General features: G+C 28.7%; 1 protein-coding gene across 2 annotated transcripts in view; it reads left to right on the top strand.

The window, feature by feature from the left end:
* LOC123275055 (TOX high mobility group box family member 3-like) overlaps positions 1 to 25,492 on the top strand; it is a 398,558-nt gene that overhangs the window by 230,154 nt on the left and 142,912 nt on the right. The window lies entirely within an intron of this gene.

Raw genomic sequence — 25,492 nt, 5'->3', positions numbered from 1 at the left:
AGCAGGCTGTCTCAAAAGCCAATGACCCCAACTAAAGCATAATCTCCAATCATAATAAAAATAGAAATAACATTTTATTTTTTATTTTTATACAAAAAAAACTCATATCTCATTACAATATAAATAGAATTTTTATCGTGCTTTCTAATTCTGAATATTTAACAATCACTTATATTAATTAGTAATTGTAATTAATATTTGTTGTGCAATCAAAAATTAAAATGTTTTAATTAATTTCCAGTTAGATGACAAAAAATGTTTACCCATTCTTTCGACAATATCGTAATTAATAAAGTGGATGTACTTTCGGGAACGCAATACAATATCTTTTTTTATTTCACTGAATAAAAGTAAACACTTTAGTAATACACAAGTCCTGTAAATTAAAACACACCGATCGTGAGCTTTCAAATTTATTAAGGACAATAATCCGTCACTACACTGAAAAAAAAATTAACTTGATTCAAGAAAACAATTCTTGAACCAAGAATATAACTTTGAAGAGGGTAATTGTCTTGAATCAAGACAAAAAATTCGTGACTAAAGTAAAATTTCCTTAAATCAAAAAAAATTTCCTTAAATCAAGAATTTTTCTATTCAAATCAAGAATATCAAGTTCTTCAAAATTATATACTTGATTCAAGAACATTTTTTTTTCTGTGTAGCAACCTTGCAGTCACTATGTGACTGCCGTGACTTGTGAACTATAAATAAATAAAATTTTCCTTTATTAAATAATGACTTTTGTTAAATTACACTGTACTTTTTTAAGTATTGACATTTTTAAAGATATAATCTCATCTCGACGTTACACTCATTACAAGCTTTCATTTGAGTTCCCACATGCATTTTGATATATTTTTCATATATTCATATATATAAATATATAAAATATACGAAAAATTGATGTGGGTACTTAAATGAAAGGTCTTGATGAGTCTAATATCAATATGAGCTTATATCTTTAAAAATGCCCATAATTCTCAAGATATAAGGTCTTTACTAAATAATGACTTTTGCTAAATTGCACTGCACCTCCTTAATTATTGATGATTTTAAAAATATAAGCTCATCTTGATGTTACACTCATCGAGAGCTTTCATTTGAGTACCCACATGAATTTTTATATATTTTTCATACATTCATATATATAAATATATAAAATATACGAAAAATTGATGTGGGTACTTAAATGAAAGGTCTTGATGAGTCTAACATCAGGATGAGCTTATATCTTTAAAAATGCCCATAATTCTCAAGATATAAGGTCTTTACTAAATAATGACTTTTGCTAAATTGCACTGCACCTCCTTAATTATTGATGATTTTAAAAATATAAGCTCATCTTGACGTTACACTCATCGAGAGCTTTCATTTGAATACCCACATGCATTTTTATATATTTTTCATACATTCATATATATAAATATATAAAATATACGAAAAATTGATGTGGGTACTTAAATGAAAGGTCTTGATGAGTCTAACATCAGGATGAGCTTGTATCTTTAAAAATGCCAATAATTCTCAAGATATAAGGTCTTTACTAAATAATGACTTTTGCTAAATTGCACTGCACCTCCTTAATTATTGATGATTTTAAAAATATAAGCTCATCTTGATGTTACACTCATCGAGAGCTTTCATTTGAGTACCCACATGCATTTTTATATATTTTTCATACATTCATATATATAAATATATAAAATATACGAAAAATTGATGTGGGTACTTAAATGAAAGGTCTTGATGAGTCTAACATCAGGATGAGCTTGTATCTTTAAAAATACCAATAATTCTCAAGATATAAGGTCTTTTCTAAATAGTGACTTTTACTAAATTGCACTGCACCTTCTTAATTACACCGGCACACAAAAAAAAGTTGTCTGTACTTAGAACACGCCACATATATTCCCATGTAATTTGACCCGCTGAACCCGAATTTGAGGTCCGTTTGGCCACTACACCCTAGGATTTTGAGAAAACTGTAAAAACCGAAAAAAACAGGAAAATTGGGGGTTTTGGTGATTGAAAAATTTTTTAGATTCTAACTATGCATGATTTTCATGTACTTCTATCTGCTTTAATACTTATCTGAAGTGTACTCAGACCAGCAGCCATTAAAAGTCTAAGTAAATCCCGAAAAACCCATGAAAATTGCGAAAAAAAACAAAAAATTCCCAATATTGTGATAAAAAAAAATGTATTGAGCTAAATATATGATGATTTTCATGTAGGTTTATCGACGACATATAAATCTCCAACTTTTATAACTCAGACGTCTCGAAAACATCAAACAAATGTGCAAAAAACCCCGAAAATTGGAAAAAAATCAAATGTAATATAATAAAAATCGAGTTATTATTCAAAATAAATAAAAAAATCATATCATTCGATCTGTGGTGCATAAAAAAGTATTTCGTCCTAAGACTTAAAAAATTAATTGTTTCGGAAAATATCATCAAAACCCTTTGGATTTGAATTTTTAATTCGTTCTCCGCTTATATCTCACCCTTTTATCTTCAAACGTCCTGCATAAAGGGTTTCTCTTTCGTTTCCTCTCTTCTTCGGGTAAATCTCTCTTCAGAGTCCAACAATGATCTGCCATCATATTTACATCCCACGTTCCTTGATATCGTTTTTCCATCACACTAATGTCTTGATGGAATCTCTCACCTTGCTCTTCACTAAAATCACCAAGATTTTCAGGAAAGTGTGAAAGATGAGAATGTAAATAGTGCAATTTTGTATTCATTAAGCAACCTAAAGTATTATAGTTGTATAACAACTCGTCAACTAAAGTTGCGTAGTTATCACTTTCCGTATTCCCCTAAAATTGCTGTGATACTTCCTTAAAACTTCCCAAGCTGCTCTCTCAATCTCGTTCATCTCATATTCAAGATTAGCATCCTGGAATAGAGTCCGAATTTGGGGTCCATCAAAAATTCCTTCTTTTAATTTAGCGTCACTTATAGCTGGAAATTTTTCGCCCAAGTACTTAAAACAGTTTCCATCTTTATCCAGAGCTTTGACAAATTGCTTCATAAGGCCAAGCTTGATATGAAGTGGGGGCAGCAAGTACTTGGAAGGATCAATTAGAGATTGTCGCGTAACATTGTGAGAACCAGGATTCAAATTTGTTCTTGTTGGCCATTCTTTTTGAATGTAATGATTCTTTTGGTCTCGGCTATCCCACAAACATAAGAAGCAGGGGTACTTTGTGAACCCTGATTGTTGGCCTAGCAATATTGTTGCAATTTTCAGATCACCACAAACCTTCCATTGATGTTCTGAATAGTTTATTTTATCTAATACAACCTGTAAATTGTCATAAGTCTCCTTTAGTTTAGTCGAATGAGCTACTGGAATCGGTGCCAATAAGTTTCCATTATGAAGAAGCACAGCTTTAAGACTTCGCCTAGAGGAGTCAATAAAAAGCCTCCATTCTTCGTCTTTGTAAGTGTTTGGCTTCAACTCATCGATCAGTCCTTTTACATCTGAACAGTACACAAATGAATTTTCGCTGTCTTTTGTAAAATACTTCCAACTCTTTTTCCCTATCACGATAAAAATAAGCTGTTGTATTTTTAGCTAATAAATTTTTTTTCCTTAAAGCTGAGGCTAAATGTTCAGCTTTTACCTTAGATAGTCCTAAGTCTCGTACAAGGTCATTCAATTCAAGTTGATCGAAGACTTCAGGGTCTTTACTTCTAGGAACACCACTCGGGATGTATTCTTCATCCTCAGAATGGATCTCTTCGGGTTCAGGATCGATTTCTTCAAAGTTATCTTCAACTTCCATCTCTTCATGTTCATTCACTGGTTCAGGAGCTGCAGGTTCTTCGACATTCAAAACTTTTCTGCTGGCACAACTGATGTTACGTTGGCATATTGAATTTTATGTTTGGTTGTCGAAGAAAAACCTGAAACTTCCGTCGTGCAAAAATAGCAGTTTTTGACTCGTTGGTGCAGACCAAATCACAGGTTTTGAAAATTTCAAGCACTGTTTACTTTTCGTCTGCTCCCAACGAGTAAGCATCGTGTGACACCGATTGCAAAGTGAATGTGGTACCCAAGTTGCTTCCCAGTTCGTAATCTGGATACCGAAGCAGGTTTCGTAGACATTTTTCAATTTTTTTGAAAAAGATCTACGACTTTTCGTTACTTCAAATTCTCCACATATGTAACAGAAGCAATTGGAGTTTTTGTTACATATGTGAGAGACACTTCTTGTCATATTAAACGCTCCAGAAGCCAAGTCACCCACTAATGAAGAGCTGCAGTCACTTGATGACGACGCCTGCGAGCCTGCTTTCTCACTCTGACCAGACGCCGATACTGGGATTCCGGGTCCCTGCATCGTAAAACACTTATTACTTGTTGCTGCCATGACGGCATTCAAGCCGTTAACCCAGGGACTATGCCAGACGGTCCTGTTGCCCGCCGTCACCACGTGGAGGTGCCCTGGTTACAGGCACAAGCATTTAAGCAAGAAATCGATTCTGAGCCCAAAAAGTTCCTAGAAGTGAAAACCCTGAAACATCAGCTTAAAGAAAAAAAAAAATTTATTAACTAAAAATACAACAGCTTATTTTTATCGTGATAGGGAAAAAAAAATCTGATAACATTTTTAAAACGGCGAAAATTCATTAGTGGACTGTTCAGATGTAAGAAGTTTGATTGATGAGTTAAAGCCGAACACTTTTATGTAGTGGTACGGAAGTTTTCCAGTGCTTTGTCTAAGCGAAGTCTCAAAGCACCGACTCCAGTAGCTCATTTGACCAAAAATCATTGAAAAGTTTGTGGTGATCTGAAAATTGCTACACTAGTTAAGCCAACAATCTGGTTCACAATATATCCCTTCTTGTATGTTTGTAGGATAGTCACGATCGGAAAATTCCCTACAGTAGAAAAGAACGGCCAACAAGAAAGAATTTGAATCATGGTTCTCACAACGTTATGCGAGAATCTCTCATTAATCATTACAAGTACTTGCTGCCACCACTTTATATCAAGCTTGACCTTATGAAGCATTTTGTCAAAGCTCTCGATAAAAATGGCAACTGTGTTAAGTACTTGGACGAAAAATTTCCAGCTATAAGTGACAATAAATTGAAAGAAGGAATTTTTATGTACCCCAAATTCGGACTCAATTCAGGATGCTAATCTTGAGTATGAGATGCACAAGATTGAGAGAGCAGCTTGGGCAAGGTTTAAGGAAGTATCTGGATATTTCTTAGGGAATGTGAATACAAAATTGCACTATTTACAATCTCATCTTTCACACTTTCCTGAAAATCTTGGTAATTTCAGTGAAGAAAGAGAAGAAACATTCCATCAAAACATGAGTGGATGTCAATATGATGGTAGATCATTGTTGGACTCTGAAGAGATTTACCCGAAGAAGAGAGGAAACGAAAGAGAAACCCTTTATGCAGGACGTTTGAAGATAAAAGGGTGAGATATAAGCGGAGAACGAATTAAAATTCAAATCCAAAAGGGTTTTGATGATATTTTCCGAAAAAATTAATTTTTAAGTCTTAAGACGAAATACTTTTTATGCACCACAGATCGAATGATATGATTTTTTATTTATTTTGAATAATAACTCGATTTTTATTATATTACATTTGATTTTTCCAATTTTCGGGGTTTTGCACATTTGTTTGATGTTTTCGAGACGTCTGAGTTATAAAAGTTGGAGATTTATATGTCGTCGATAAACCTACATGAAAATCATCATATATTTAGCTCAATACATTTTTTTTATCACAATATTGGGAATTTTTTGTTTTCGCAATTTTCATGGGTTTTCGGGATTTACTTAGACTTTTAATGGCTGCTGGTCTGAGTACACTTCAGATAAGTATAAAGCAGATCGAAATACATGAAAATCATGCATAGTTAGAATCTAAAAAATTTTTCAATCACCAAAACCCCAATTTTCCCGTTTTTTTCGGTTTTACAGTTTTCTCAAAATCCTAGGGTGTAGGGCCAAACGGACCTCAAATTCGGGTTCAGCGGGTCAAATTACATGGGAATATATGTGGCGCGTCCCAAGTACAGACAACTTTTTTTTTGTGTGCCGGTGTTATTGATGATTTTAAAGATATAAGCTCATCTTGACGTTACACTCATCGAGAGCTTTCATTTGAATACCCACATGAATTTTTATATATTTTTCATACATTCATATATATAAATATATAAAATATACGAAAAATTGATGTGGGTACTTAAATGAAAGGTCTTGATGAGTCTAATATCAATATGAGCTTATATCTTTAAAAATGCCCATAATTCTCAAGATATAAGGTCTTTACTAAATAATGACTTTTGCTAAATTGCACTGCACCTCCTTAATTATTGATGATTTTAAAAATATAAGCTCATCTTGATGTTACACTCATCGAGAGCTTTCATTTGAGTACCCACATGAATTTTTATATATTTTTCATACATTCATATATATAAATATATAAAATATACGAAAAATTGATGTGGGTACTTAAATGAAAGGTCTTGATGAGTCTAACATCAGGATGAGCTTATATCTTTAAAAATATCAATAGTTCACAAGATACAAGGTCATTTCTTAATTATGTATCTAGAGATTGAGTATTTTTAAATGCAGCCTAAATACTTATCATCATAAATTTACTATTGGTGAGAGTGATAAAAAACCTTCAAAAGATACAACTTCAGATCCAGACCTATCCAACGATGCCAAATTTAATCATAATAACCCATTTTATCATATAAATACACTGGCCTCAAAATTTTGCTTATTCTCTTAATAATATAGATAATCAATACAGTCGATAATATGCAAATTAATGAATATTTAATAAAAAAACAAACTATGATAATATTTATCGATTATATTAAAGAATATATAAGCATTGTTTTATTTTAAAATGATTTTTAAAATGTCGCTCACGCTCTGCATACAAATTATCAATTAAAACAAACTAATAATGATAACACAAAAATTTATGAATATGCATTATTGAAATTTTCTCATTTTAATTCTTATTAAAATTTACAATAAATAAAAAAGTAAATAAACTTATAAATTCTGGGAATTAATGTTAATTTTTTTTCCTATTTTTTTTTTTTAATTCTTCTACTTGACTCATATCCGTCTTTTCATAATGTTCTTGTTATACATAGTGTCCGCGAATGTAAATGTATTGGTAATTGTAAATGTGGATGAAATAAAAAATTTTTTCGTCCTTGGCCGGTCGTTGATACTAAAATGTAGCAGACAAGAGTGTATAAGAGTTAAATGTAAGAGAAAAGAAGAGTAGAGAGTATGGAGATGTAAAGAGGATGAGAAAAAAGGTATATGGTAAATATATAGATATAGATATAGATTTTTATGCACGTATGTGTGATGGGAGACAAAGAATGAGTGGCAAAAAAAGGGAGCCGTAGTGTACGTACGTCCGTACATCAATTTTGACGGGATGATTTACGTGGCGGCCATCAATTCCAGAATAACTCGGTAATAACTGCGCTAAAATATTGCCCACCGTCGACGTGAGTGAGTCAACGTATACCCCGTGCAAGTCCGATTAGATTCAAGTCCAGGTCTGTGAAATAATGGAAAATCGTGATGAAGGACCATCCCTTTGTACCCCCCTCCCCTTTCCCTTCTTTTCTCCCCCAACCCCCTTTTCCCATGACTACTATGTACTGTTCTATGTACTTCCACTTCTACGACCACCGCCGATATAACTACCCTTCTTTCTTGGTAAAATGTACCCGTGAGTTTTATATTTCCCCTGTGACTGCACCCTAGTACTAATTCTTTTACAGTTATTTGCACTAAATCTCAGCTAAATTTTTTCATTCTTTCATTTACTCTTTTATTTTCGACATTTTTTTACGAGTCGATAAATTGATTAACGTCGGTTTATGTTTTTTAAATATTTTTATGAGATTGAATATTCACGAGGGATGCTAAATTAGATAAATATTTGTTGTCCTTATCTTCAGCCCTTCAATGGAAATTCCAACTACATTTTATTTATATTATTAAGAGAATAAGAAAAATTTTGTGTCCAGGAAAGTCATGATAAAATTGGTTTTTTTAGTGAAATTTAGTGTCATTGGAAAGGTCTTGATTTGAATCTGTGCCTTTTTAAGATTTTATATCATTCTCAATAATAGTTCATTTATTGTGATAAGTATTTAGGCTGCATTCGAAAATGCTCTATCTCGAGATACATAAATAAGAAATGACCTTGTATCTTGTAAACTATTGACATTTTTAAAGATATAACCTCATACCGATGTTACACTCATCGAGACCTTTCATTTGAGTACCCACATCAATTTTTCATATATTTATATATATTATATATATATGTATATATGAAAAATATATCAAAATCTATGTGGGTACTCAAATGAAAGCTTTTGATGAGTGTAACATCAGGATGAGCTTATATCTTTAAAAACGTCAATAGTTAGGAAAGTACACAGAAAGAAAAATTTCTTGACTGGAGAACAAAATTCTTGGCTCAAGAAAATTTTCCGGGGTCTGAAGGAAGACCGAAGTTGTGTTGGCTGAAGTAAAAATTTTGAGAGAAATTCTATTCTTGGTGGAAGTTATTTTTTCTTAATTCAAATTATCATAAATACTTGATACAATAAATTTTTATTTTCGATCAAGATTTTTATATATTTTAGGGAAGCAGCGCCACCTACTTCAGCTGAGAAAAAAATTTTCTCACCTTGAGAAAATTTTTCTCGAGAATATTTGATACCCACTTTATATTATTTTAGCGTGTAATTATACATATTGAATGAAAAAAAATGATGAAATATTATTTGATCTTCCCATTTGACATATTAATCAATAAAAATATTAATGAAAATTTACTTCTATTTTTATATTTATTTTTTTGGAGCAAGAGAGAAATTTTCTCAAGACAAGAACTAAATTTTTTGGAGCTTCGAGGCTGAATTTTCTCAAAACAACAATATTTTCTTGACTTAAATAAATTTTCTTGGACCAAGATACGTATTCCTTAAAGCAAGAGAATTAATTTTATTGGATTAAGTTAAATTTCTAGTATCAAAAAAATATTTTTGCCTGCAGGAAGACCAAAGTTGTGTTGGCCGAAGTAAAAATTTTTCTTGAAATTCTATACTTAGTAGAAGTCATTTTTTCTTAATTCAAATTATCATAAATACTTGATACAATAAATTTTTATTTTCGATCAAGATTTTTATATATTTTAGGGAAGCAACGCCACCTACTTCAGCTGAGAAAAAAATTTTCTCACCTTGAGAAAATTTTTCTCGAGAATATTTGATACCCACTTTATATTATTTTAGCGTGCAATTATACATATTGAATGAAAAAAAATAATGAAATATTATTTGATCTTCCCATTTGACATATTAATCAATAAAAATATTAATAAAAATTTACTTCTATTTTTATATTTATTTTTTTTGAGCAAGAGAGAAATTTTCTCAAGACAAGAACTAAATTTTTTGGAGCTTCGAGGCTGAATTTTCTCAAAACAACAATATTTTCTTGACTTAAATAAATTTTCTTGGATCAAGCTACGTATTTCTTAAAGTAAGAGAATTAATTTTGTTGGAATAAGTGAAATTTCTTGTGACAAAAAAAAATTTTTTTTTCGCTCAAGAAAATAATTAGGAAGAACAATATTTTCTTGGCTCAAGTGAACCCTTTTTTCTGTGTATACTTCCATTAAGCATGTAGTTATCTGAATCGTTTTGATATTTCTTATTTTCACTCTTTGTCGGTTCGATTTACGCTCACAATACGTTGAATACGTTTAATTAACGTTTTTAACGATCAATATACTTCAAACTTACATTTTTAACGTCTAATACGCTAAACTTACGATTCGAAAGTTCAATACGTTGAATCTACGATTTAAATTTCAACTTTGTATTGAATAAGCTGCGAAACTATTAAACTAATTTGAAAAATTCTTCCACCGTTGAGAAGCTACACTATCCCCGCGTGACATAGGCTATATTATATTATAATTAATTTTTGAATCATCGTTAATAAATAAATTAACAAAAGTGATTGAATAACAAAAACAATAAAATTACTTTGATGAATTAAAAATCCAGAGTACGATTGATATTTGCAGAAAAGTTTAATATATGTCAGCTAAAAGAGAACAAAAGCCATGAATTCCCTTTTCATGTAGGTTCAGCTATTGACGTACCAACGGAAATATCTGCAAGGGTGATGTTCATAAGTGGTATGAGAGAGAGAAAGTCAGGGGGTAGGTGGGCGGCTGATAGAAAGGGGGTCTATAGGAAAGCATCAGGGGAGTATGATACTTGGATGTAGAGAAAACATCAGCTATTTCTGGTGCTATCGATAAACGCCACGCCAAGTGCCACACAAATCTCTTATCTGCCTTACTCAGCTATTTACAAAAATGAATTAATATACATAGCATAGAGATACTTCCGATTTATCCTCATTATTTCCAGATTATTTAGTTTTAAGTTTGAGTTATTATTATTTTATAAATAATTTATGGTAATTATTGAATTTTATGCATGCAAATTTTGAGATTTATGACATTGTAAATTATTAAAGCACAATTGTTGAAATTTTGTTTAACAATAATTTAAAAATAATTCGAGCAATTTTATCTTTAGAAAATAATAAAATAGAGTGAGTTATTTTTAAAAATTTACGATGTATAAAATAAATAATTTGTGTATGAAATAATAGCTGTATTTCTGAACAAACTCGAATAAATTAATGCACTGGAATACATAATCTGATTATTATGCATCGAGATGCACGTGTAAAATATTTATAGAGTGAATGAAGGTGATCTATTGTTAATGATATAATAAAATAAATAAATCAAAATAGTAGAAAGCGATTAAAGTAAATTTACTGTCGAAATAGCATGAAAGTCAATGATTGATGAGGGAGAATTGTAACAGGTGCAGTTGAGAGAATTCTTCTCATTCTCATGCTACACTGTCCTCTTTCGAAAGCTTGCTACAACTCTTTTGGGTCATTCACCTTTATACCGATCCTTCTGTTCGATATATATTTATACACATCGGAAGCTATGTAACACTCATGACGGTGAAATTAAAAAAGTTGTGCTTTATAGACGTGCTTAACTCTCCCAATAGAATTAAATCAATGACATTCCATTGTATTTATTGATCCAATAAAAAAAATTTTTTCTAAGTTCGAACAAAAACAAATGTTTTGGAAGTTATTTTAAGTGAAGAAAATTTTCGATGATTTTTTAAATATTTGATCTGATTTATTTTACCACACACAAAAAAAAAGGTTCACTTGAGCCAAGAAAATATTTTTCTTCCCAATTATTTTCTTGAGCGAAAAAAAATTTTTTTTTGACGAGAAATTTCACTTATTCCAACAAAATTAATTCTCTTGCTTTAAGAAATACGTATCTTGATCCAAGAAAATTTATTTAAGTCAAGAAAATCTTGTTTTGAGAAAATTCAGCCTCGAAGCTCCAAAAAATTTAGTTCTTGATAGAATTAAATTTTTTTGTCTTGAGAAAATTTCTCTCTTGCTCCAAAAAATTAAATATAAAGATAGAAGTAAATTTTCATTAATATTTTTATTGATTAACATGTCAAATGGTAAGATCAAATAATATTTCATCATTTTTTTTCATTCAATATGTACAATTGCACGCTAAAATAATATAAAATGGGTATCAAATATTCAAGAGAAAAATTTTTTCAAGGTAAGAAAATTTTTTTCTCAACTGAAGTAGGTGCCGCTGCTTTGCTAAAATATATAAAAATCTTGATCGAAAATAAAAATTTATTGTATCAAGTATTTATGATAATTTGAATTAAGAAAAAACGACTTCCACACAGAAAAAAAGGTTCACTTGAGCCAAGAAAATATTGTTCTTCCTAATTATTAACTTAAGCGGTAAAAAAATTTTTTTTCGACACAAGAAATTTCACTTCATCCAACAAAATTAATTCTTTTGCTGTAAGAAATACGTATCTTGATACAAGAAAATTTATTTAAGTTAAGAAAATCTTGTTTTGAGAAAATTCAGCCTCGAAGCTCCAAAAAATTTAGTTCTTGATAGAAGTAAATTTTCTTGTCTTGAGAAAATTTCTCTCTTGCTCCAAAAAATTAAATATAAAGATAGAAGTAAATTTTCATTAATATTTTTATTGATTAACACGTCAAATGGGAAGATCAAATAATATTTCATCATTTTTTTTCATTCAATATGTATAATTGCACGCTTAAATAATATAAAATAGGTATCAAATATTCAAGAGAAAAATTTTCTCTAGGTGAGAAAATTTTTTTATCAGCTGAATTAGGTGGCGCTGCTTCCCTAAAGTATCTATAAATCTTGATCAAATTTATTGTATCAAGTATTTATGATAATTTGAATAAAGAAAAAATGACTTCCACCAAGAATAGAATTTCTCAAAAAATTTTTACTTCGGCCAACACAACTTCGGTCTTCCTTTCTTTTGAAAATCACGGTCTAATTCAATGTCGTTTATTCATAATTAACAATAACCTAAAAATCCACTAATCGTTTGTATATCTATATCTATTTAAATAAGGTTCGTTTACGATACATGCTTAGTACCTTTTCTTTTCTGGGTGGACAATAGCGCGAAAGATTTAAAAGTATTTTTTGTATTTTATTTTAATCAATTTTATTATGAAAAATGAGATTATGAGGCGTGCACTTTTGGATTTTCCAAACTATTTAAATATTTGATCTGATTTATTTTATCACGGATACACACGCTGATGTTATATTATATGGAATAAAAGAGAAAGAGATTAAAGAGAGTAATAAATAAATTGATAGTAATCTAATTATTTATATTGTAGCGGTAATTATACATGTAAGTATTATGCAAGATAGAAATTTAAATTATTAAAATAATGAGAAAGTGATGGTGAGTTAAGATTTTAGTAGAACACTTGATATATTATTATTCCATGCAGAAAGTACGTCACGCTCGACCGCTCCTCACTCCTCTCCTGTTTGTACGAGAATCCATTAACAGTGTTTTTAAGACTCCTTGCAAATATTGATTTTACAAATTTGTTAGTTTAACGTTTGCGCAGCTGATAATCACTATCGGTTGAAAAACTAAAAAATAACTTGCTCGTTATCGGAAATAATAACTTTCACGGTTACAAAAAATACACTTTAGTTATAATGTTTACTCATTTATATTTTTTCTAAATACATAACACAATAAAGTTTAACTATTCTGGTCACGTATTATTTTAAATATTCTCCAGTTTTTTTTTTAATTTTTTATTATTTGTCATTCTCTATAATATTTGTTTTATTAGTTTTAAAACAAAACTTTTCCAATATATTTTGAATGAAAATATTTTTCTTAATAATAACCCGTCACTTTGTATTTATAACTTGTTTATTCTACTCTAGTGTTTGACTAGAGTATAAAAATAAATAATCGATTTGACTTTTTTTTAAAAATAATAAAAACTCTGGGATTTAAAACGCTATAAGAAAAATCAAAAGGAAACTTTTATGTTGAAGATAATAAAAGTTCCAAGCACGTTGCTAGTATTTGTACTCTGTAAAAATAAAGCTCGTTAAGTTAAGTTAAAAAACAAAGCGCCGGCAAGCGTTAATCGAAATTATTTTCCTTCGTCCTGTGATTCTCATTTTCTCGGGATAATATTTCTTCATTTTTTTTTATCCTCTAAATATATTGTCTTCTTTAACTACTTTTAAAATTTTATTATTTTAAAATTATTTATGTAAGCAGTAATTTTTTAAACAATAAAATTTTGTGCAATTTTCTAAAACAAATAATTTTGTTTATTAATAAATACTAGCGATCTTGCAGTCACTATGTCCCATGTAGGAGTCCCCAGAGTTGAACGACGGGGCCAAGCTTGCGCCAACACTGGGACGCCAGGCTTGGCGTCCCAGACTTGGGCCAAGACTGGGCAACTCCGCCTTGGCCGGTCCTTTGGTAAACAAGACTTGGCCCAAGATTGGCTCACCTAGCTCTGGCCATTTGATGGTACGCCAGACTTTGGCCAATGCTGAGTTAACTAGCCTCGGCCGTCCAATGGCGCGCCAGGCTTGGCCCAAGACTGGCTCACCTAGCTCTGGCCATTTGATGGTACGCCAGACTTGGGCCAAGGATGGGTAACCTAGTCTTGGTCATTCAATGGAAAATCCAAAGTTAAATAATCATTAAGTAATATAATTTTTGACAGTAAATATTTTTTGTTTAACGAATATTTATTAGCTAATGCTACAATCGAAAATTTATTATTTAATTATTATTAACAAAAACAATTACACATCATCAAGATTGATATGGTATTAAAATAATTAAAATAAGGTAAAAGACCCAATAGCGGAACGAGACCCAGTACCGGAACGATTTCAGGATTATTATATTATATCTTGTTGAGTATGATGTGGAATTTTAAGAATTTTTATTTTTTCGAAATCTCAATGTTTTGGGTATGAAATAAAATATAAGTAAAATTTACAAGTCTATCAAAAATATTAAAAAAAAAATAAAAGTTATCGGACCAAGCTGAGTCCTATGACTTACCTCGATTCCTTAAGGAATTTGCTAAGAAAATAGTCAGTAGTCTTAAGTTTGTAAAAAATTTAAAAAGCAACTTTTTCAGTAATTTTTGTTTTATGTGTTCGTAGAGCTATTAAGAATTCACAGTCTTAAGTGTTTATAAAAACAAAATTAATTAAAAGTATTAATTGTTGCTGTTCGTCTATTGGTACACTTAAAATTAGCTCGACCCAGTACCGGAACAGACTGCCATGTTTACTCTGCCGCCTGACACATGCAGTGTATTGTACTAAAGAGCAAGATTTAGTGCAATAAAAAAATTATTTGTGGTTTAATAATTAATACAGTGCGTACGTTTGTTATAACAATATCATCAAATATGCATAAACTTCAGTTTTAAAAATAAAACTAAATTTTTGTAGTTGATATTTTTCTCTAAAACTAATTTATAAAGTTTAACCTCTAAATCTTGTGTTTATTTGTATTACCAAATTGAAATGATATATTTTTTCATGAAATATTATTTAATTCAAGAGTATTTCACACTATGAAAAAATATTCGTCGTTAAATTTATATATCAATTAATAAATTGTGTACAGGTTTTATTAAGATGCCAAAGGTCAAAGGAAATAATAAATGTTCAGTATAAAAATTATATTTTTTATAAATAAAATTATCTCTTTTATAATTAAATACTATTTTTAATAAGTTTAATTCCTCAACTAATCATTAACTTCATTATAATTTAGATGAAGCATAATTTTAGCATTTGGAGAAATTTTCATGATTCACTGTTCCGGTATTGGGACAACTATGTTCCGCTGTTAGGGCTAGTCATTTTTAGCGTTCCGGTACTGGGTCTTTTGGGCTTTTTCGAAAAACATTTTTTTTATTTATTAAACTTTGATTAAACTTATAAGATAAAAGCCCCAATTATTGACGGGGGTCTAAATATTGACACCCTAAATTATTTTTAAATATATTAAATTATCTGTAATAAGAATAACGATCAAATAATTTTTTATTAAATTCTAATTAATTAAAAATTGAAAAAATCACATTCAGTTCAAAATATTAAATATTAATTATTAAAAAAAAATAAAGTTAGCACCAGTTCATCAAATCAGCTTACGAGCGTCTATTTTCTTAACAATTTTGGTTAGAAAAGCATTTTTTTTAACTGCCGAGTTTAAATTAATTTTTTCATGTAATTATATGATCTATTTTTTTTTTTTAATTAACAATATATGAAATATTTATAAAATTAAATAATCGAAATTAATTGTATGCTTTATGATATTTAAATAATGAGAGTCAATAACTAGTTCATAATTTTTATGGTGAATCCCATATTGACAGCCAGTCGACAGCGCTATGACGCCTTTTTTTTTTAAGTATAAAATACGTTATATACGCGATTATATTCAAAGCTTTTAACTGTCAAATAACTCGGCGTGTTTTAGTGTTAAATAAGTTTTTAAATAAATTGTTATATTTTTCATAATAATTATTCATTCATAGAAATTATTATTAATTAACTTTAATAATATTGATTACTTTATATCAAGTTTTTGATAAATAACAATATAACCAAATGATTCGACGCATGTGCAGTAGGGGCGTCAATAATTGGGGTTACGGTACGTCAATAATTAGATCAATCAGTTTTTTAACCCGTCAATAATTGGTGTATCCACATCATATATTTAATTATTTAAAATTAATTAGTAAATATCACTAATTATCATTTTAAAAAAAGAAATTGATTAGTTAAAACATTACTGAAGACATTACCACAAACAAAATTCATCGATATTTATATTTGATTGCTTAAAAAAAATGAAATCATAACTTTGTCTCTTATAGCGTCAATAATTGGGGCTTTTACCTTATTTGAATTTGTTTTCACACAACTAAATGTTTGTTTCAACCGATCTATTAAATTATTTCTTTTTCAAAGTTGCCTGTATAATTTTAAAATAATAAATACTGATACACGGTCTTCGTCGTTCCGCTATTGGGCCCTTTACCTTATAATAATTTAGTTAAATTTTTAATATTGATAATTTTAAACTTTAAAATTTATAATAAAATATTAAAAATGTACAGAACGATTTACAAAGTCTAAAGTAATATAAGAACTTGACTCTTGCATTTTTTTACCTAATAAACATTTGTAAAAAATAGTTAATTTTCATCAAAACACAATAATAAATATCATAAATTATATAAATAATAAACCGTCACACTTCGTCACCTTATAGATTTAGTTTATGATAATCATGAGATGTATATCAAGACATCAGTCATACGGTCTAGGGGTTAGTTATCGGTCTGGCAAGCGCGCGGCTCGGGTTCGAATCTCGGTTAGGACGGTTGCGAATTTCACTTTATTGCACTGTATATGATAAAAAAAAATGTTTTTTCAATTCTTTTAGGAAGAATTTCAGTTTTTTAGTTGAAATTCTACCATCTGTACGATGAAAATATTTAGTCCGAATTTTATACTTAAGGAATGGTTTCTAAAATGTTTTTCTTCGAAGGTACATGGATCATATATTTTTTTTAAAACAGTTGAATTTATTCTTTTTTGAAAATGTTGAATCTATACCTAGAAAAAACAAATTTTTTTTATTTTAGAAAATTTGAAATTTTTTTTTTCAATTAAATAAAAAAAATATAAAAAAAATCGGCCCTGCCCGGGATGAGCAGGAATAGTTGTCAAATTGATTAAAGTTTTTTTTGAGAAAAAAAAGAATAAAAAAAAAGTGACCAACTTTGAAAAAATAACGATTTTGCTCAAAAAAACCGATTATTTTATAGAATTGATCATATTTAATTTTTTTTGTATATTTTTTTGAAAAGTTCATTCAAAAAAAAAAGGTACCCAAAGGTCAATATCAAAAAAAGTTATGGCTATTTGAAAATAAAAAAGCCATTTTTTTGAAAAATTCATAACTTTTTCTGAGTTGGATAAAAAAAAAATCTAAAGGGGTCGCGTTCAAAAGTGATCGATTTGGCATGACGTTTAAACGTTCAAAATGTTAAGTTTACGATTTGAACGTTTGTTACGTTCAATACATCGAATTTACGATTTGAACGTTCAATAAATTAAATCTACAACTTAAATTTCGACTCGGAAAGAAACAAACAATCAAATCTTTCTTCTTTATAATATTAGTATAGACAAAAAAAAAACAGTTTCAAAAATTTTAATAAGACAACTTACTCATATTCTAATAACTAGACTAAAGTTTATAATTACCGATTCCTTTGACGTCACATTATAACTCTCTTTAGGTACTATTGTTGCGGTTTTATAATTTCCTAAAGTCTACTTAGGACGATTACACACTTACAATGTCAAATTAATCCTTTACCGTAATGTCATAAGTCCAAAGAAGGCTCAGAAGATTACAGTATGTCATATTGACATACATGACGTTGTTAGAAAATTATATAAAGAAAAATAGTACGCTAATTTTAATTTCTTTTTTTTTTCGAACCTTCTCTGAATAGATAAATTTTTTCTATTTTTTTTTCTTTAAAATAAAAGTACTCGAGTAATATTCATGAAAAGAAATACTTAATGAAATACTTGTTTTTTTCCCTAGTCAAAGTAATGAAAGATTTAAATTGGATTCAACCTCGTCACACTTTTTTCTTTTCAATTTATGTGTACACATTTTACTTTATTCATTTTTATTTCTATTTTCACATAACTTTGTTTGATTTTATCAAAATCTTGCTAATTACCAGCTCCTCATTACTCTTACTAATTACGTCAGTACTTATTTACACTTTTAAAAAGCATCTTGAGAAATTTATTTGATCATTAGCCATTCTCACTAAATATCAATAATGCCTTGAGATTCAATTGGATACTGCAGTGTATATTTATATTCATATTTATTTAAACGTAACGGGTATAAAGATAAAAATGAATAGACTGGATCCAATATTGAACTTTCAAAATTAAATAGAAACATCTCTCGAATAAATATATAAATATACATGTATTGATTAAAAATAAATTTATATTGCTTCCCCTTTCAAAGCTGGGTAGAAAAAAAATTAATAAAAATTTTATGAGTCAAAATAATGATAAAATTTTTTAAAATTTTAGTCTTCCCAATATTCGTCAAAATTCTTTATTTTAATTTAAAATAATTTAAACAATTTAATAATTGATGATTTTTACTTATTTAATAAAGTAATGTAATAAAATTACTTTTGTATTTATTACTTGCCGGATTAAATAAATAGATTTGGCAATAGCGCATTTGAATATACCCATTACAGAGACGTGGATGAGTGTGTGAGTTAAACATTTCTCTCTCTGTAACTATATTTCTATCCTTTTCTTTTTTCTCAGCTGTTGACGTGATGTTGTCAAATCTTTATTCGAATAAATAGCCGACGATAAACGAGTTACAAACATAAAATTTGACTTTAAATATTTCAAAAATTATATCGGTAATGTATTATTATTAAATTGTTTTTATATTTTGCAATAATCCAAGTTTCTTGTGTATAGTTTTTTATCCGTTAAAGTTGGGAGGTTAATATTGAAAAAAAGAATTAAAGTCTCGACAAAAGTTTGTCCGCCATAAGAGCCCGTGTATAAGGAGATAAAATATGTGATTTTTAAAATTTAATATCTAAGTAACTAAACGGTTAATCTTGTTTAAATTTTGCGATTAGATAAATTACGTATTTATTTATACGTATACTTAATTTCAAAGCTCAAAGTTGGGAATTATTTTTTACATTAGATTCGCTCGAACCTCCTTAAGGAAGTTCGAGCGTAACTAATGAGTCAAAATAATGTTAAAATTTTTTTAAATTTTAGTCCCAATATTCGTCAAAATTCTTTATTTTAATTTAAAATAATTTAAACAATTTAATAATTGATGATTTTTACTTATTTAATAAAGTAATGTAATAAAATGACTTTGGTATTTATTACTTGCCGGATTAAATAAATAGATTTGGCAATAGCGCATTTGAATATACTCATTACAGAGACGTGGATGAGTGTATGAGTTAAACATTTCTCTCTCTGTAACTATATTTCTATCCTTTTCTTTTTTCTCAGCTGTTGACGTGATATTGTCAAATCTTTATTCGAATAAATAGCCGACGATAAACGAGTTACAAACATAAAATTTGACTTTAAATATTTCAAAAATTATATCGGTAATGTATTATTATTAAATTGTTTTTATATTTTGCAATAATCCAAGTTTCTTGTGTATAGTTTTTTATCCGTTAAAGTTGGGAGGTTAATATTGAAAAAAATAATTAAAGTCTCGACAAAAGTTTGTCCGCCATAAGAGCCCGTGTATAAGGAGATAAAATATGTGATTTTTAAAATTTAATATCTAAGTAACTAAACGGTGAATCTTTTTTAAATTTTGGGATTAGATAAATTACGTATTCATTTATACGTATACTTAATTTCAAAGCTCAAAGTTGGAAAGTATTTTTTACATCATATTCGCTCAAACCTCCTTAACAAAAAATCTAGATTATAAAAATAAAAATCGGTGACTTTTATGCTTACTCTAATGCATTACATTATGAAATAAATATGTTACTTATGATACTTGTAAGTTGTAACTTGTAAGTCAAATGTATACTGCAAATATTGTGCAAATAAGAATAATTTATATCATTACAGGTATCGACAAAACATTTAAACTTTCATTAAAAAATAATGGAGATTAATAAATTATTTTTTCGCATCACTTACACTCTTACGAAACTTGAGTTTGTATAATAAATTAGTTAAGATAAAGATATATAAAGAAAATACGTGTGTAATATGTGAAAGGGAGAAACATTTATAACTCTATAAATTAACGGAATAAATGTTATTATTTATAGTTAAATAAAAAACTAAAGTAAAAGGATGTTAAAACGAGGAAGATTTAATCTTAGGAGATTGTTAATTGCCAGTCTCTTGTCATCTCTTTTCTTAAACGTGACGGGCTGTCGTCAACCAATCGACATTAATTTCAATCTCGCTGACCTCGCTAAGAACTTCTTTTTCATCTAATCGACAAACTACTATTATATATGCAATGACAAGGCACGTGCAACCTTTTTCATTAAACAAAACTATTAAGTCGTCTTCTATCCGATCTGTTCTTCAATTAATTCTTTTTATTTGTTATTTTTGTCATCTAACGGCAAAAAATTGCACACCTTAAATTCACCTTTACTCTTATGTTAGTCAAGTTTTTTTAGAGAATACTTTATTTAAATCATATCTGCTGACTTTTATTGCTCATGTTTAGTTTAAAAGAAGACAAATGTTTAATGGATCTTTTAATAAAAAATTTTATGTAATAAAATTATGTAATGCAGAATATCAGATTGAAAATGTTATATTTTTTTTTGGTATGTGAATCGTTCAAAAAAATGTCTTCTATAAGTTTCAAGTTTTTTTAATGTAACACTAGCAACCTTGCAGTAATTATGTGACTGCCGTGACCTGTCAACTATAAATAAATAAAATTTCGCTTTATTAAATAATGACTTTTTTTAAATTGCACTGTACTTTCTCACACTGATAGAAAAACAATCTTGATTCAAGAAACTTTTTTTCTCCAAAACTTGAACTCTTGAAACAAAATATAGATATATTTATTTCAAGAATTTTTGTCTCTTGGTTCAAGATAGGCGATATATTGATACAAGATGTTACCGTCTTGTATTAAGAATGACATTTTTTTTGAGTCATTAATTTACTTATTTCTAAGAAATAATTTTTTTTTTATAAAACAATTAAAGACTATTTAGTTTTTGAAATATACTTTGATGAATTATTTTAAGTTTTTTAAACGATAATGTTATTTTTATTGAAAAACTTAAATGTATTGATTGAAAATAATATAGCTCCTAAGCCAAGAAAATCTAAATCAAGACAAAAAATTCTTAAAGCAAAATAATCATTTGTCTTCCAAAATAAATTTTTAGATCAAGAAAATATCTCTGAGTCAACATAAATTGTCTGTCAGTGTAGTTATTGATATTTTTGAAGATATAAGCTCATCCCGATGTTACACTCATCGAGAGTTTTTATTTGAGTACCTAAATGCATTTTTGATATATTTTTCATACATAAATATATATAATATATATATAAATATATGAAAAATTGATGTCTCTACTCAAATGAAAGGTCTTGATGAATGTAATGTCGGGATGTGCTTATATCATCAAAATATCAATAAATAGTTGACAAGATAGCCAAGTCAATTCTTAAATATTGACGTTTTTAAAGATATAAGCTCATCCCGATATTATACTCATCAAGAGCTTTCATTTGAGTACACACATGCATTTATGATATATTTTTCATATATACATATATATAATATATATAAATATATGAAAAATCGATGTGGGTACTCAAATGAAAGGTCTTGATGAGTGTAACATCGGGATGAGCTTATTTTTTCAAAAATGCCCATAGTTCATCAGATACAAGGTGAACTTCAAACAGAAAAAAAAATTGACTTTTGAATTAAACCAAAATCCGAACAAAAACAGTTTCACTGTAAAAAAATCGCGCCAAGTCCACGTTCATAAGACTATTAAGAAAAAAAAAATTTTTTTTTTCTTTACAAAAAGATATAAAATAGAAAAATTAAAAAATCCAAGTAACCGATATGATTGTGTATGATTTTCGGAAATTAAAAAAAATTTTGTTGTAAATTTAAAAATTAAAAAAAAAATTTTGGAACGTATTTAGTGTGCGTGGTTGCAAAATATTTTACTTTTAATGAAATTCGTAAAATCTATTTACTAGGACTTTAAAAAAATTGAAATACACAATAACGCACACCAAGTACGTTCCAAATTTTTTTTCTTAATTTTTAAATTTACAACAAAATTTTTTTTAATTTCCGAAAATCATACACAATCATATCGGTTATTTGGATTTTTTAATTTTTCTATTTTATATCTTTTTGTAAAGAAAAAAAAAATTTTTTTTTTCTTAATAGTCTTATGAACGTGGACTTGGCGCGATTTTTTTACAGTGAAACTGTTTTTGTTCGGATTTCAGTATCTTTTGTAATTATAATAAAAATTTGCAATTGGTACAAACTTAAATCTCAAGTTGGCTGCATTTTTTATAGCAAACTATCCCCTTGAAGCTACAGTTTATGTAAAAATAATTGCAGCGCACCCTGGCGGGTGTAGATGCAAGCTGTGAAATTTATTTTTTTAACTGTAGTTTCCCATCTATTGGAGGATTACCATGCATTCTCGAATTACTTAGTCTGTGGCATGTCACTTTTTACATCGAAAAAAAGTCAGGATCGAAATTTTTGAGCTTGCTATAGTTTGTGCTGATAAAATTTAATAATTTCAAGTAAATTAATGGTTATAATTGAATATAATTAATTGATATCAGTAAAATAAAGTATGAATTACTGTTATAATATAAAATTTAGGAACAAGAAGTACTGTCGAATTAAATAAAATTTTGCAACCTCGAAATACCGTTCTGCTTACAGTAAAAACACTCGGTAGTCTGGCGCTCCGTTTACAACGGATTTGAACGGAACTTGGCGCCAGATTCTACCGAATCTGTGGATTTCAGTTTCACACTATCTACTATCGTAACCCAAGCCCTCTCCTAAAAAAAGCCTTTAAGGATTATATTTTATGAATAATCCAATTTTGAAAAATATCCAAAGATTATTTGTATATGTTTTAAATATATATTAAATATTAGCATGTTGGGGTCTGTCAACTCTTAGCAATGTAATCTGGAATATGTGAACTGACAACCGGAAGGGCCTCGATGGATTAAACAGGTGTCCGAGTCAAGTTAACAACTATCTCTTTGAATTAACATATGCATGAGTCGAATATATGTTGTATGTGGCTGGGCTTTCATTTGTATATCCTTCTCTCATCTATTATGATGTATTACAAACCAAGTGCAAATAATAACCTTATTGTCACTGGAACAGTACTTCAAACCTCAAAGTTTTATTACTATGCACTTGAATACAATAATGAAACATCTAAGCGCGATAAATGACAAACCAAAACTATTGTTTATATTAAAACAAATCTTTAATAATTTATTACCATTAGTTTATTCAAAGTTTAACTTAACAGTAGTAATATATCTGCTTTATATTTTTTCGAGCCGACCATAAGCTTGTAACTAATTGCGGAACATAAATAGACGACAATTTTCATGATTTATTACGTCGTTAATATTTTTTATTTTCACATAAATGCCGGTTATTTGCGGAATTTTTATAATTAAACACGATTAAAGACCAGAGATATTTTTCTCGGTATTTTTTTATTATTTAATTAAGATATTAAGTTATAAATAACTAAAAAGTACATCATTTATTTTAATTTATAAATTATAAAATTAAAAATAAAAATGCGCTTTTATTTTTGTGAATTAATGTTGAAAAAAATTTTTATTTTATTTTATGGCTTGTATAAAAAAAAAAAAAAAACATTAATTTATGTTTTAATCATTATATATATGCTTGTAATTACTTTGTAATGAGCCATCAAGATATTATCTCACAATAGAGTTGCAAAAAAAAATTAGTGAATTAAAATAAAAGTAATAAACAATTATTTAATAAATGTTTCGTCTAAAGAATTTGATAGAATAACGGGTTTAGCGTATATATTTAATATGACACATTACGATTGCCATGACCTGAATTAAAATAACCGTTAGGTTAAAAAAAAAATATAAGAAAATAAACCTAATTCTTTTAGTTATTAGTGACTACTGGCTATTATTTTATTATAATATATTTTTTTATTTAAATTTTTTTCTTGACAGCGGAATTATTTATTGGATATATTTCTTCAGAAATCTATCTATTGTAGCCGGTCTCATCTCGTAATTTTAAGAAAATATCGAAAAATGGCATTGGCTCAAAAGTTTACATATTTATGTGATATAACGCGCGATGTTAGCAAGATTGCGCCCACAGTTCTCAACCGATCTTTATGAAATTTTGTGGGCTCATTTTGTGGATCAATACCAAGATCAAGTTCAAAAATGAGCAAAATCGGCTAGTTAGTTTACGAGTTGTGGGTGTTTGAAAATTTTTTTCCTTTTAAAAAATTTTTGAATTTCGTTTATTTTGTGAAAATAATTTTCCAGATGTAAAAGATAGATAAAATCTATCAAATTTATCTTAATCTTCATTTAATCACCTTCAATTCAAACTTTCAATTCAATTCAAGACTATCCCCGCGAGGTTTTCACTATGTCTGTATATATGTGTGTGTGTGTGTGTGTGTGTGTGTGACTATGTGACTCGCTTATAACTTTTGAACGACTGAACCGATCGGAACGTACTAAACGGCGTTCTAAAGAGTTTCCTCAAACTTAGATTTCCTGAGAATTTGAACCGATTTGGACCAATAGATTTTGAGAAATTTTGAAAAATCTCAAAAAAAATGAGAAAAAAATCATTTTTGTAAGTGGTTTTTTTGAAAAATCTTTTAAACGGCTCTATCGATCAACTTCAAAAACTAATCCGCTCTTAAGCTTGAAAAACCACGCCGATCGTCGCTAATCCGGTCAAAATCAGTTGATTCGTTCGAGAGATATCGCGAGCGAAAGAAAACCGAAAAAAGTGTTTTTTGACATAACTTCGTCATTTCTTCTCGGATCGTTTTTAATGATGTAAAATAATTTCAGAACTTAAAAAATTGCGACGATCGCCACCAAAAACGTGGAAATCGGTTGATTGGTTCGAGAGATATCCTCGATAAAATATTTGGAAACAAGTGTTTTTTTAACATAACTCCAACATTTTTTGGAATACCTTTTAAACGGCTGCACTGATCGATTTCAAAAACTAATCAGCTATTAGCATGAAAAAATTA

This window comes from Cotesia glomerata, linkage group LG1 (genome assembly GCF_020080835.1).
Source record: "Cotesia glomerata isolate CgM1 linkage group LG1, MPM_Cglom_v2.3, whole genome shotgun sequence".
Classification (NCBI taxonomy): domain Eukaryota; kingdom Metazoa; phylum Arthropoda; class Insecta; order Hymenoptera; family Braconidae; genus Cotesia; species Cotesia glomerata.
This window is presented reverse-complemented; position numbering and strand designations above follow the sequence as displayed.